Genomic DNA, 14,836 nt, shown 5'->3' on the forward strand with positions numbered 1-14,836 from the left:
CCAGAATGTCCAGCGAGTGACGAAGTTTATTAAGAGCAYGCTTTGATTTTTGCTTGAATTATTTCTGATGCTAAAAAGAAACATAAATAGATTTTGAAAACATGCGACACAAACTGCTTTATGCTACCTGTTTATTGATGCCATGAGTAAGACAGCTATGAAGGTCAATTGGCTAAATTTGCGAGCAGTAAAACAGAGTGGCTGCTGCGTGACAGAGGGCCAAGTGGCCTTTGGCATGTAGGACCTATTCAGTACAGAATATTACCCATCATAATAGAAACTGACAAAATCATTTTCAGAGTCGAAAGAAAAACTGCAACATGCTCCGTGCAGTGGTGCAATAATTGCATGTGATATGGAAGTTAAATRATTTCATCTGGCAGCGTGGCTTGCCCTTTGTTCACCTGGAGACAAAAGACTGTCTGGATTCATTCGAAATGATCATTACCCTGATTTGAAATGAAAATCTTAAACAAATCATCCTTACTGACTTACACTTACAGGTTTAAACCATGTAGCAGCAGAAATGTGCTCCGAAATGTTTACGCAGATGCAACACAAATTCACCTTAAAGTGAGACTAAGGGAGTTTTTTAAACAGAGGTTACTGAACAGTAACTACTTACAGTTTTTCATGCTTCAGTTGCTTTAGGACATCAGCACAAAGACAAATTCTCTGAAAGACCGGAAATGTGGAAAATACAAATCAGCTTCTTGCTGTGATTGTCTGAGTGCGGAGTCAACAGGTTCATCTCAGTAGTTTGAATAATTTAGCCGCAATTTAATTTTCATAAACTAAAGGCTGAACACAAGTAATGCAATACATTAACAAATCCTACAACTGACTCACGTACTTCTGTTGCTATTTAAATTTATTTAATTTTAGTAGTAAAAATGTACTGACATATTTTAGAAATTGCATAGCTTTTGCTTTAACTGGATCATATTTGTTGTTGCAAAAAATTAAATAAAAAAATAAAAATAACATCTGATACATGTATTCAAAATGTTTCCCAACTGTATTTATCATTCTATATGCAGGTTAAAAATAATATAATATTTACACTGATATACTTGGCTTTTCTGTGCTGTGATGCAGATATGAACAGATGCTTTAAATACTGTAAACATGGCAGAAAACAGAAATATATAATGTGTTACAATGAATACAAAATGGTGAAATGAGAATTTAGGATGCAGTCTGTTCCTTTAATGTTTAAGAAATTGCATGGTTTCATAATATAACGGTCCCACCTTGTGTGGTTTTATGCCACTTGCATTTTATGGGTCATTTAATGTATTTGCTCTTTTTTTAAGACAAAAATCAGTTTTACTTTCCAACAAATGCAGCAAACTGATTGAATTAACAGTGACTTTGAGCCATAGCATCAATTTAACTATTTTCATTTTAACACAAAATAAGACTAACGCTGCTTCTGTAAGTGAGAAAACTAACAACTTAGAAAGTTGTCCGACAGGCTGAAAAGAAACATGTCCAGTACAAAAAATTTCAACTTCCGTAACTCACTTGTCTTCCATTTGGCACAATCTTGTTTCATAGAAGAGTTTTGGGTTGTTTTGCAGACTTTCACTACACAAATTGTTATCAAAGTTTTGACCTCACCTATGAGAACATCCTGGAGATCGTCTGAACTCGTGTCACTCCTTCAGCTCAGTGCAACGATCTGTCTTGATTTTTCAGCCACTCGCGTCTCTTTGGGAGGAAACAGAAAAAATGATCTTTTGAAAATTCCACCTGTGACAGAGCAGAGGGCAGCAAACTGTGATCTTTAAGACATTGCTCATTCTCAGTGGGAGCACTTTGACATCAGTCTGAAATGTTATCGGCAGCGTTCATATCACTTCAGTAACAAGTGAAACACAGGAGATGACAAGTAAAACAAACTGTGAAAAGCCTATTTAGATGTAAATTCATGCTATATGTTGAGGAATCCACAGGTGTAATTGCTATATTAACTGCTGCTGAATGCTTCCAATTAGCCAACTTCCTAACTGTGATTAATTGGCTGGTTTCTGATGTGCAAAAACTGTTTGATCTGGTAAAATCGTTCTCTGCTCACAAAAAACACTCTCAGACTCTGAGCATTCCACTCCGTTTTCACATCCGGCTGAAGAAGTTTCAGCTTTTGCATATTTTGGTGCAGTCTCTCGATGCAAGCACAAGAATAGTTTTATTTTTTTATGGTGTATAATACTCTTTAGGAAACAAAGTTTTCAGTTAATGAGGACGCATGCTGCAAAACCAACTTGTTGCATTGGAGTCTAAATTTGATTTGAAAGTATTGAGGAGACATGGCACATATAAGAAACTATATTAGTGGGCGTTTTTTTTCTGAGCAACTTGACAAACCACGTGACAACCAAAATGTGAAAATAAAAATAAATGTTAACTTGTAAAAGGTGTCRCATTAGACTTCAAGCTATTTGGTTAAATAAACTGAAAAATCATCTTTACGTTTTCAGTCTTTCTGTGAAATCAAAGACCAAATGTACTGACTGGAATAGGCCTAACGTAGACCTGCTGAGGCTGAACATACCATGTGAACGGTCCTGATGAGAGCGTGCGCTGCCTGCTGACAAAAGAGGGGAAAGAGACCAGTGAGCTGCTCTGTGCGTCAGGACGCACAAGACAACCGCATATGGCCCGTGTAGTTTCCTCATTTCAACCGTCGAGCAAGAGGCAGGCGAAGAGTGGACAGTGTGTGGAAATAGCATGAAGAGGGGCACATCAGACACTGAAGAGTCWGATTTGCTTTGCACGCAGACGTTTTGCGACGGTGGCACGTTCGCTCATGTGCACACCTTGTGAGCAGCCGCGGAGGAGACAGCACGGTTACTTCTTCGGTTTAGTGAACTCTCCTTTGTAGTTTTAACATTGCTGTGGTCGTCAGCAAGGCTGTAATTTATATGTCATCGTTGTTTTTACCCAGGACGATGGCGTCGTCGCTGTTATTTATCCTGATGCCCAGACGGGCGCTTTTTCGTCACAACTGGTCCTGTCCTTAAGGATTTTCCACCACTGCCTTTTTTATTTTCAGTCAGGTGGATCTTTCCTCCAATCTTTTGTTTTTATCTTACCTTATTTTCTCTCCGGTTTGACTGTAAGATAGCAGCCTTTTAAATTTTTTTATTCCTATGCATCCGCATGAAGACAACACCAGAAAGGAGAAAACGACTGAAAACCGAAGGGGGAGAAAAGGAGACGATTGAGGAGGGAAACGAGAATGAATGAGACACACTGAGCAGCCAAGGAGAAGGAGATTGGAATCAAGGTAAGACCAACGGACAGTTTTCTTATTTTTTTGTTATTATTTATCAAGATGATTCCATGCGCTCTTTAATAGCCTGCATCATGTTGTACCGACAGCGAGAATAAGAACTCTGCACCAACCAAGCGTCCCCCATCAGCCTCCGTGAGGTGTTCAGCCGTGTAATCCCGTTGATTTATTTAATAATTAATGGATTGACAGTTATGGAGTTGATGTTTTTTGTGCGTCGACTGCAGTCGCTTCGTATTTAAAATGCGCACTGGATGTCCAAAATAAGAATAAAGTCGCATTCATTGCGCCAAAGCAATAACACGATTGTAACGATTACACTCAATATATAAAGCTATAGWTTTTAGGGATTAAAAAGGACAGCCAGCTTGTCAGCTGCTGACCAAAACACAGGCGGATTATTTCTGCAGCAGCGCTCTTTACAACTGATAAACTCCTTCACCCGTATAAATATATAAAAAATGACCGAAATGTCTTGGATGGTAAAAGTAGTTTTTCTTTTTTTAAAATCTGCACGCTTCCCGTTTTATTATCCCAATTTATTTTCACGAGAGCACAGGATCCTTCAGACAGAGACAGAAATTACGCATCTCATTGAGCTTTAGAGGAATAAACGCAGCAGAGCGAAGTGCACAGTCCCACAGTGAACTGCTGCGTTCAATCCCACGCCAATAATTCTGCACCTCTACAAATCATTACATGTAGGCTGCCTTCTTTTCAGAGAGCATACCTTTCTGAAAGGAACCCCAGAAGTATTTAACTTTTCTGAAATCAAAAATAAAGAAAAAAAAAAGGCATCTTATCTCTTGTCTCCAAAATTAAAACCACACCTGGAAAGATATCCTGATACATCCAAATTTGATCAAAAGTAACTCCATATTCATTTTGAGCTTGTATTATGAAAACTGAGTCGCTATTAGAATATTACTATGCTGAACTAATTCCCAATTTAATAATAAATGCGGAATAAAAAGGCAACAACTACCTGTATTGTGTGGCAGTTATGAAACTGAACATTTGTCTTTGTGTGCCATCATGACAAAATTGCACAGACTCTGAAAAACAGTTATTTTCAGCCTATAAGCCTTTTTTTCCTCATTTCACYAGGGTGCATTGTGTTTGTCCTGCCAATTTTGGGGGAAAAATTGGCATGTCTGCTATTCTGAAGGGGCTGAATGAAATTCAAATTCTTCAGGTGGTAAAACAGCAATATTGCAACTGTCTGATTGCGTTATCTGGGCATTCAAGAAGGCAGGCTTGGAATTGGTTTACTGCCAAACACACTCCCCAGGAAGACAGAAGGATTTATTTCCCCCTTGTCTGTGTGTCACATCACCATCAGAAAAATTATTCTCGCCTTTCGGCGGTTGAATAATTGTCATATATTAACATGGCATTAATGATCATCAGATATCTTGCAAGTATCAAAATCATAATTTGATTAATTTTAGTGGGTGTGTTCGGAGGCTCTGCAGTGTTGTAGTCAGGATTTGATTATGAGTTCTTTTTTTTACAGACAGAACAGTTTGTGAGAAAAATGTGGTGCATTTTACATAATTTTAGTACACATAAAAAGAATTATTGAAATTTTCCATGCTGTGTTCAGTGTTCAGCTTTAAGAAATATTTTCTYAGTGCACATGCATGCAGTACATAAATGTGTGCAAATGAATGCAGAGAAGAAAAAGTGCACACACAAAATATATTTGTTGTGAATAGMAGTTTTTTGCATTTTACTTCTTTCTGACAAGGCAGACAAAATTACTGCAGTCATAGAAAATAAGCAGTGTCAGAAGGACACCTGTGATGTTTGACACTCTCTAAACATTTATGTTTGTTCTAAAATGCTAGCATTTACTTGCGCATAAAAATATGAAACCTTCAATGTCAATTTGCCACTTAAATTTTGTTTTTACTCCATTGCTCTTATAATCGTGGCAGCTTGTTTTGAATGTAACAAGCCAAAAGATTGTTGGTTTTTTTTAATTCTCTGTAAAGATTTGTCTGAAACTTGTCAAGCATTTTGTAGCTTTATGTGAAAGCAAGCATGCCACAGTAAACACATGATATTAAAGATGAGGAGAAAAGGTATTTTATGGTTTTGTGAATTCACGAAATAAGTTTTATTTTAAAATGACTTTATTTTTTGTCCCTCCATTCACCAAGCAGTTGAACTGTGATTTTCACTTTTATGGCTGCAGGATTCGTTTCTAAAAAATGTTTTGAAAAAGCGCAAAAGTAAATAATTCGTACAAAAATTCTCACTTTGGTAAATCTGATTTAGCAAATAAATACAAATAAATACAGTCTGTGCCTAATGGAAAAAAAGGGCAATTTCTTCTAGAAATTATAAAACAACCTAGTTCAACTATTCTCCGTGTCAGCATATATTAATTTGGTCAAGTTTTTAGAATATCTTCTCTCACATTTCTTTTACACACACACACATCCTCTACAATCTCCAGGACAGGCTGATTAGGGGCATAGTTTGTAGCAGCACAGAGGATTTCTGCGGCCACACAGCAGTATATTTTGTCTGTTTGTTGACTTAATCTCCAGTTGCCTTTTGATGATGAAAGGTTTCCAGATTTAATATCCGATTAGATCTACAAGCCTGGCATGCCAGTCTGCCTGTATTATATTATAGTCCACAGTGAGTTATCATGCCCGTGGTCCATATAGATTCATCATAAGTGAAGAACATTATTGAAAAACAAACCTTTGCAAGATTGAATTGTACCTCAGTGGGTATTTTGACCTTTCTGCCTAATCTGGTTTGTACATAGCACACAAAATCCCTCAAATGCCTGTTGTGGTATCATTGCAGTCTGTGATTAGAGAGGTCGATTCAGCCTATTCCATCTCATTTGGGAGGAGGTATGCAGTGAAAAAAGTGGTGGGTCGCATGACTATTTTTGTAATATCCCATGAGAGCATGTGTACCTGGATATCTCTTGTGCCTGGGCATAGAGTGATCTTTTGTGCCCTTTTTTTTGTAATGTCAAAATGCTCTGTCTCTGCCGGGAAGTTTTTTTTTCTTTTTCTTTTTTCTTTTTGACTGACCCAGAAGCTTTTTACTGTGTTGTGCCTGGTAGCTTTTCCTTACTTCTTCTCTTTGTTGGCAGCATTATTTACCTGGCACTGGCAGTTCTCTAGTTTGTCACCGGTATGATAAGACTCATCCTTACTGAAAAGCCATTATGATTATAACAACAGTTATTATGATTCTCTGTTTTACCACCACTAACAAAACACACTGGAAATGGTTTTTAACAGCCATTGCTGGACTCATTATTGCAATCAAAAATACCCAATTATGTTTACCAAGGCTATTCGTAATGTGTTGGCTGTTTTCCCCTTAATGCTAGATTACATGTTGGTAGCACAAATATGTAATGGCTTGGAAATAAAAGACTAAGAAGAGAGGAAAAAATAGAAGAAAGCTGATGAGAAAAGAGCACAGAAAGGAGAACTATGCAACAGTCAGAGACTTTGTGTGGCAGCGAGGTGTAAAAGCTATGGCCAATGTACATCCATTTTGCAGCTCATGGCCTTTGTGCTGCAGATAGTCATCCACTCATGCAGCGGTCTGGAGCTGCAGCCTATCAGCTCTGTGGTCTCTGTTGCTCTCGGAGAAGGTCTGAAGGTGTGGGTTTCTTTGAAGACAACTTTACAGGAACTCTACCACACGCTAATTCAATTCAGTGCTGCCAACCTTGAGCGTGTGTAGGCGCCGGGATGGCGAAAATGAACAGGGGCAACGAGAGCACATGCACAGAAAGAAATCGATGAGGACTCTTTTTCATAAATGGAGTGGGTGTTAAATTAACTGGATTGGCCCATGTAGCAACACACTGGATTGAGTGCTGGCTGTATTTGGGTTGTGTCTATTGACTGCGAGACAACTTGGTGTACAGCAGTGAAAAGACGCAGCTATGTTCAATCAATGCGACCAATCAGCCTCACCGGCATTTTGTTCAGTTTTACACAGATTTGTCAGGGAAATGGGGTCCTGGTGGTTTTCAAAAAGTCTCTCTGCAGTTTCAACATTCAAATCATGAAAGTCTTTTATTATTATTTTTTTTAGTTTTCTAAAATATTTTTTGGCCTTTGTATCGGCACAGCAGAGAAAGTCTTTAGAGCAAATCTTCCAGCTAGTTATCTTTGAGGGTGTTCTTGCTTTCATAACCTGTTTGAGCCTGTCTTGTTTTTTTTTTAACATTGTAAAAAGCAACTTCAAAAACCAGTCACCATCTCTCTTTGTTTGTCCATTTTAATTTTTTAACAWGTATTTAAGAGATTTTCAAGCCCCATGGCAAGATTAGACTTTTAAGGCACTTAAAAGATAATAATCACAAATCAGTGTAATCTTGCCGGGGAGGTTGTGTGGCATTTTAGGAAATCTCTTATGGCAGTTTCAAGAAAAGGTGTGTAATGGCATGGTGCTCTTAAGTTCATGAGACAACTCCAGTCTCCATTAACTAACAATAAGCGCAATCATGCAGATGAGTATGCATGGGAAATGAGAAACATAACTGAAAAAAAAAAAGAAATTATTTCACAGGTATTGAAATCCGCAAAGGACGGAAGAGAGAGTAAAATGTATTTTGCATAAAGAAAAAGATGAGGCGAAGGGACCTAAAGCTCTGTCTTCAGGTAATTGGAATTGCTTTCCTCATCCAAGCTGTCCATCTAAAAAAGGAGGAGCACACAGATGAAAGGAAGCAGGGATCAATTGACCTAATAGCTTKCCCAATCAATCCTTATGTTTTTCTGATGGCTTGATTGAGGGTGCAGACGGGAGTGCTGGATGAACCCCTCTAATTGGCTCGACCAAAATGGACAGAGCAGTAGTAGCCGTCACTTCTCCTTACACCTGGTGGTCTCATTTTACCGGTGTCRATACTGACATCTTTATCCTCATTACCTCCAGCTTAGAGCTATGTGCAGACTTTTCATCAGCTGCTTCAAGACAAAAATGTTCTTTCTTGCACCTCTGCTTGTACAATCTTTCATGCTGCCCATTACTGAGCCCTCAGACTCAATTACTCCATTATTTAATTACTTTGTGTTTATCAGCATATCTGGTCAGGCAGTAGACTTGGAGACGTGTCTATAAACAGCGATGTTGACCTGAAACTCACCTGTGTCATCCCGCCGAGGATGACTCCGGTGGGTTCATATTTGTGTCAGCAAGCGTTCTCCTTGGAGTATATGGTGTTGGACTAGTGTGCGCATGTTTGTGTTTGTGCATCTTTTGTTCCATGCTGTGAGGTGTGAGAAGAGGTGTGGGACCAAAAGAAGCTGCTTGTTTTCTTCTTTGCCAAGACGGGAGTTGCAAGGATGCAGGCAGAGAAAAGAGAGACGAGGGGAAGGGATACGGGGTTCCAAGCGAGAGGTGTAAAAGAGCATGTATATTCATAAACAGCTGCAGAAAACACCCAGAGCGTTCTGTATAAAGCAGACAGATGTCAGATTAGACGAGGAGGAGGCACGCTGTCATTGACGAAGTCCACATAAATACTGTAAGCAATAAACTTGGAGGGAGTGAAAGAAAGAGCACATCCGTGTTGGATTAATTAAGGATTATAATTATGTTGGGACTTTGCAGATCTCACCTGAGACTACACCTCTCCAATCCTCGTGCCCTGTGCTCCTCTGCACGTATGGACACAGGCCACAGGAAAACACCGCTCACGCACATCATATCATAGATTCACCTCTCTGACACGGCGCGCACACATAAATGAATTGAACAGCACATTAACTGCTGCTATTTTATTCAGTCCACACTATCATTCTCCTAATGTCAGCCTTGGTACTTGTGCAGCAAATGCATCAAATGAATCTGTGTTCTGTGCTACACAGCACAATAAACTCCGTCATGAGGGAGAAGCAGATTAAAGACCAGAGTTTGGTAGAAAAATCTTAATATTTGCTTGATGAAATCAAGTCAGTGTGGTATTGGTTATGAAACGCTTTGTGTAATTTATCATTTACACCTGTCAGCTTAGCAAGCTATAAAAAATGACAATATAACTGTATCAAGGTGATTGAAACGTTTTTGCATTTATTTAATGTTTTTCCGAMAACTCAATAAAATCCACTCCATTTTTAGCTGTTAAACAGTTCACACTCCTTTTATTAGGCCAACTGCATGGCACATACAGTGTGCTGCGCAGTGCCRGTGAGCTGAAGAGACAAGAATTGTTGATAATTTCTTCTTACAATGCTGAACTAGAATTGATGCTTTTATATTCCATCTCACCATTTAGATCAGTGGTTCTTAACCTGGGTTCGATCGAACCCTAGGGGTTCGATGAGCYGGTCTCGGGTTCGGCGGAGCCTCTGCCATGGAGGTAAAGACACACTTGTGTAAAGTCGTGATGACACGCCCCGCTTGGCCATCACTTGCTGCAGAGGATCACGTGAGATTGCTTGGCCAATCAGTGCTGGCCCCAAAAAAGTATTTTGTGGATTCAAAACAACAAAAAACAAATTAAGTTTAAAATAAAAAAAATCTTATTAAAAATGTTAAATTCTTCAAAAAAAATCCTAATTTATTTTTTATTAGTAAAATAGTAAAAAAAATACATTTTTTGGGGGGGCTGAAATTTTTTATGGGGCCAGAATAAAGTCATACTGTAATTTGTTGTGAGTTCATGCACTGTGTTGGTTTTGTTCTTTGAGCAAAGTGATGTTCATGCATGGCTCATTTTATACACCAGTAAAAAAAACATATACCTATGTCTTGAATTTGGAAAAAAATATTTATCAATAAAAAAGGTTCAGTGAATGCGCATACGAAACTGGTGGGTTCGGTACCTCAAAAAAAGGTTAAGAACCACTGATCTAGATCTTTCCATCTAAATGGAAAAAGAATTATATTTTTAAGTTAAAGCAGGCAGTAATTTACACAGACTAAGGCTGACCATTTCAGTGATAGGTAATTGTTGCATAAACAAACTACTGCGTCTGATAGAAATATGATTTCTTTAAAATTTGATCTGCTAAATGCTGTCCCAGTTAAAAAAGTAGAATGTTTGAAAGTCATCTTGAAGGGGACAGATCATGCAAAATTCACTTTCTTAGCGGTTAAAGACATTTTGTTGTGTAATTTGAGTCTCTAGCAGTGCAGAAAAGTTGAATTTAGTGTTTCCCAGTGCAGCGTAGATATCTTTATATTTTGTTTGGGTCATATTTTTCATCCCATTCAGTTTCCTCTATTTTCTTTGATGTTTTTGGAACCATTACGTCAACTAGTCTGGACTTACAAACTACAATTTTGTCATCTTCATTCTCCTCTGACTGTGACTCCAGCATGTAAAGCAGGATGGATAAATCTTCTGTTGTTGACAAATTTTAAATAATTTGAAAATAAAAAGTTTTGGTGCTGCTTTACAGCCGTAAATGCCTCTGTTAGACTAGAATGGACCACTCTGGAAGCTGGAGGGCAGTTGGGGTGTGAAACGTTGCATTTGCTCTTAAGGAGACAGACTCAAAACGAGTTGAACTGAGACACCCCTCAGGAAAGGGGTGTGGGGAGGGGCTTGTGGAGTTACAATAAGGAGGAATTCAGAACAAAGCATTGCAGTTCCATTTTAAATAGAGCCCAACTGAATGATTAAAATGTGCAAAAGAGGGATTTAAAAACATGATACACCTCTTTTGTAATCATGATGGCCTGAACAGATGGTGGATGTTAAAAGCCATATTACTGAATTTACCAGAATATTTTCTTGTATCTAAATGTGCTTATAACCTTCAAAYGATTCCTTTTCACACAATTCTGTAGTCCTATCAATATAAGAACTTGAACTCCAAGTTATGTWATAATATCACCTGACTTCAGAACACAAAAAATGAATTTAATCCAGTCACCTCACGGCTCCAAGGATATTCAAGAGACACACCAACCACATCATAAATTGTCCACCAAAAGTATGTGCGCACACACTTTCTGCTGCCACAGAGGCTTTTAGTGAGCAGAATGGGAGAGGATTTAATTGAGACTTTGATCATTATAGAATTACCATGTGGCTTCTTGGCACCCTGGTTATTGTTTCTTGGATTAATCATTTTCATTCAACAAAWTGTGGAATCCACACAGCAAATCAGTGTGCTGCCTGCTTGACATAGATATGCAGTTGGAGCAAGGGAATTTAAATGTGTTCTTGCCCTCCAATTGGCTGCAGTCATCCATGCGACTTGATTTATTTGACAGATTGGTTTTATTGATTTACTGAATTAATGCGGTGCCAGTTTAATCAGTGTGCTATGGAACTATGTGGAATTTGACATCTCTGTGAACTCAAATGAATTGAGTTTACAATATTGATCTGCTTATCTTCAGTATTTATTCAGCTATTTGTCYAAGAGCTGATTAATTCAGTGCTTGCTAAAAATGGTAGGCATGTGTTTATGAGACTGTGCAGGTGTTTTTATTTGTGTATTTATCTCTTTCTGTGTATTTGCTTAACTGGTTGCACATCTGTTGTGGTCCAAAGCTGTCACCCAGTTATTGGAATTGCTGTAATTAGAATTTATACCTCTTCCCTTTTGTACATACAATTGCATTGTGCTGCTGTGTTTTATTAAATGAAAAATGGCATGCAGTCTTAGCCAATAAATGCTTAACAATAAAGTACTCATAAGCCTGCTTACATATACAAATACGCAGGCACATCGCCATGACATTTTGTGTATGTATGGTGACTGTGCATGAATGAGTGTAGTGTGAGGTCATTTTGTAACAGCTGCATGTGCTGTAATTGCTTGTTGTATAAAGTAAGAGTGGATCARCATTGGCATGGTTATTGAGCAGTATCTGTCAAATTGAGCTAAAAGAGGGAGAGCTGTTTTCTAATTAGACCTTACTCCAAATGGATTCGGATATATTTTGATGCTGTCTCTTCTGATTCAAGTGCCCACAGTGGATGCACATGTGTTTGGATCAAAGTAAAACTTTAAAGAACCTTCAAAGTTGCTATCATACCAAATCACAAAGTGGCAAWTGTTTGGTTTATAAGAAAATGTTCAAATGTTTTTTTTTTCAGTCCTTAAAAACATCTGCACAGATAAAACAAGTAATAAAAAATGTAATGACCTCTGTCTATACTAACCACTAATTTACACTACATGCGTTCTGGCTCCGCTCCGCTCCGCTCCGGTCCGACCTCCACAGCAAATACGCACCTATTATAATCAATGAGAGTGTTTACACTGGCTCCATACGGCGGCGGTGAGCGGAAGGCGATCCGTCCAAATTAGAACAGATCCAATTTTTGCCGGACACCAGAGTTGCGTCGGAGTCCATTTTTAAAGATTACGTTGCACCAACAGGAAAATAAATGAGCACAACATCCGTATTTTCAACATAAGACACTTTTAGGCTGGATAATTTGTCGGAATAATTTCGAAACTGCAGCTATATAATACATATATGGATATATTTCCACACAAATGCTGTCAGAATGTATCGTTCTGTTTGGAAAGCAGATAGAAACGTAGCACGAAGCATATGTGTACACACACGATACACGTGGATTTTATTTTGAAATCAGAAGTTTCAGAAAGACGACAGCGAGACAGTTTCAACATAGATACCAAAGGCCTTTATWTCAATGTTTTCAGCTGTGTTTGGAGTTCGTTTTTCACAGAATTGAGTATTTTTTGCTGTGACTTCCACACTTATCACTGAATTTATCGCGCAATCTCCTTCCTGCACATCTGTTGGACTGGAGCGGAGCGGACGCTGTATAAATTGAGACACAAACGAACAGCTGCAACCTGCGCACCGCAGCGCAGCGGAGCAGAGAMTCATGTAGTATRAATCCAGGRTAAGATGCAAAAAGCATACTCRCGTCGCCCCCCCCTTGCTTTTTCATGATGACCTCTCAACAAGAACTGAGAGGTCAACACAGTTTCACCACAGTTCATAAAACTGTCACAAAGAGTGTTAAATTGATTTTTGTTCTGGGACACAAGCAGTACACGGACRTGAAAATAACCACTCACAGGAATATAGTTTGACAGCATTTTTTTTCTCAAAACTGTCACAAAAACAATGTTTACCCATTTTAACAGGATCAAAAGTCAGGTCAAGGGGACTGGAAGGTGCAGCGGTCAAGTTACGTAAATAACCAGAATACGTTGAATTTATTTCCTGTTCTGTTTGCTTACGACTAAAATGGGGGTCATGGTACAAAAATCTCCAAATTAAACATATTCCTTTGAGAATGTTGGGTGTTCCAAGGAAAGAAAATCCACAGAAATTGTATTTTCCCCACCTGCTCATGTCAGCATTGCTTCCAGAGCCACATCTTCAAGTTTAAAGACATGTTGAGTTAGTCTAATTTGACAAAACTGCTTATTTACTGTGGTTTTATTAAAGTACAAAATGGGCAAAAATTAAAAAAAAAATAAAACCAGTGGATGTTATGACAGTCTTAGACACAGCATAACTCTGCAACATTATCAGATGTAAAAACAAGAAGATTTATAAATCATTACTGGTTGGCACCGCTGTGGCACTGCATAAAATAAATTATTGTGAGTGTGACACAGGACCTTTGAAGCTTTTATAAATTCTAGAAGTAGAAACAAGTGAGGACAGCAGATACTTAATAATTGTACGGGAAACTCAAGCATGTAATGTAATATATTACAGCAAAAATTAAAACTCTTACTCCTTGCACTTGTTTAATCACAATACATAAACTGTAGGTCAGATGAGCATTGGGCAGTATTCTGTATTCAGCTGATGTTTGGTGTTTGGTGTTTATAGTATACTATATACTGTATATATAAAAAATAAAATTCCCTTCTCACCCTCCGCAGGTGGTCTCTTTCATCCTCTGAGCTCGGGTCCTCTACCAGAGGCCTGGGAGCTYGAGGGTTCTGTGCAGTATCTTAGCTGTGCCTAGAACTGCACATTTCTGGACTGAGATGTCTGATGTTGTTCCTGGGATCTGTTTTAGCCACTGMTCCAGTTTGGGGGTGACTGCCCCGAGGGCCCGATTGACCACAGGCACCACTGTGGTCTTCACCTTCCAGTTCTTTTCCAGTTCCTCTCTGAGACCCTGGTATTTCTCCAGTTTCTCATGCTCCTTTTTCCTGATGTWGTGGTCACTTGGTATTGCGACATCCACCACAACGGCTTTCCTCTGTTCTTTATCCACCACCACAATGTCYGGTTGGTTCGCCATTACCATCTTGTCTGTCTGGATCTGGAAGTCCCACAGGATCTTAGTTTGGTCATTCTCCTCCACCTTTGGGGGTGTTCCCCACTTCGATCTCGGGGCTTCCAGTCCATATTCTGCACAGATGTTCCTGTACACTATGCCCGCCACTTGGTTATGTCGTTCCATGTATGCTTTCCCTGCCAGCATCTTGCACCCTGCTGTTATGTGCTGGACTGTCTCAGGGGCCTCCTTGCACAACCTACACCTTGGGTCTTGTCTGGTGTGGTAGATCTGAGCCTCAGATCTCTATCTATCTATCTATCTATCTATCTATCTATCTATCTATCTATCTATCT

The 14,836-nt window shown here is 38.8% G+C and overlaps 1 protein-coding gene across 3 annotated transcripts in view; it reads left to right on the plus strand.

Moving 5' to 3' along the window:
* Positions 1 to 2,591: 2,591 nt before the first annotated feature.
* The window catches only part of adgrl1a (adhesion G protein-coupled receptor L1a), a 91,676-nt gene continuing 79,431 nt past the window's right edge, over positions 2,592 to 14,836 (plus strand). For 2 of the 3 annotated variants that reach the window (XM_014024634.1, XM_014024639.1), the window contains exon 1: positions 2,593 to 3,292. The gene's annotated coding sequence lies outside the window, so the exon portion shown is untranslated. Of the gene's footprint in view, positions 3,293 to 14,836 lie in introns of all 3 variants that reach the window. The other variant, XM_014024646.1, reaches the window with a different exon arrangement.

Source organism: Austrofundulus limnaeus, unplaced genomic scaffold (genome assembly GCF_001266775.1).
Source record: "Austrofundulus limnaeus strain Quisiro unplaced genomic scaffold, Austrofundulus_limnaeus-1.0 Scaffold4, whole genome shotgun sequence".
Lineage (NCBI taxonomy): Eukaryota > Metazoa > Chordata > Actinopteri > Cyprinodontiformes > Rivulidae > Austrofundulus > Austrofundulus limnaeus.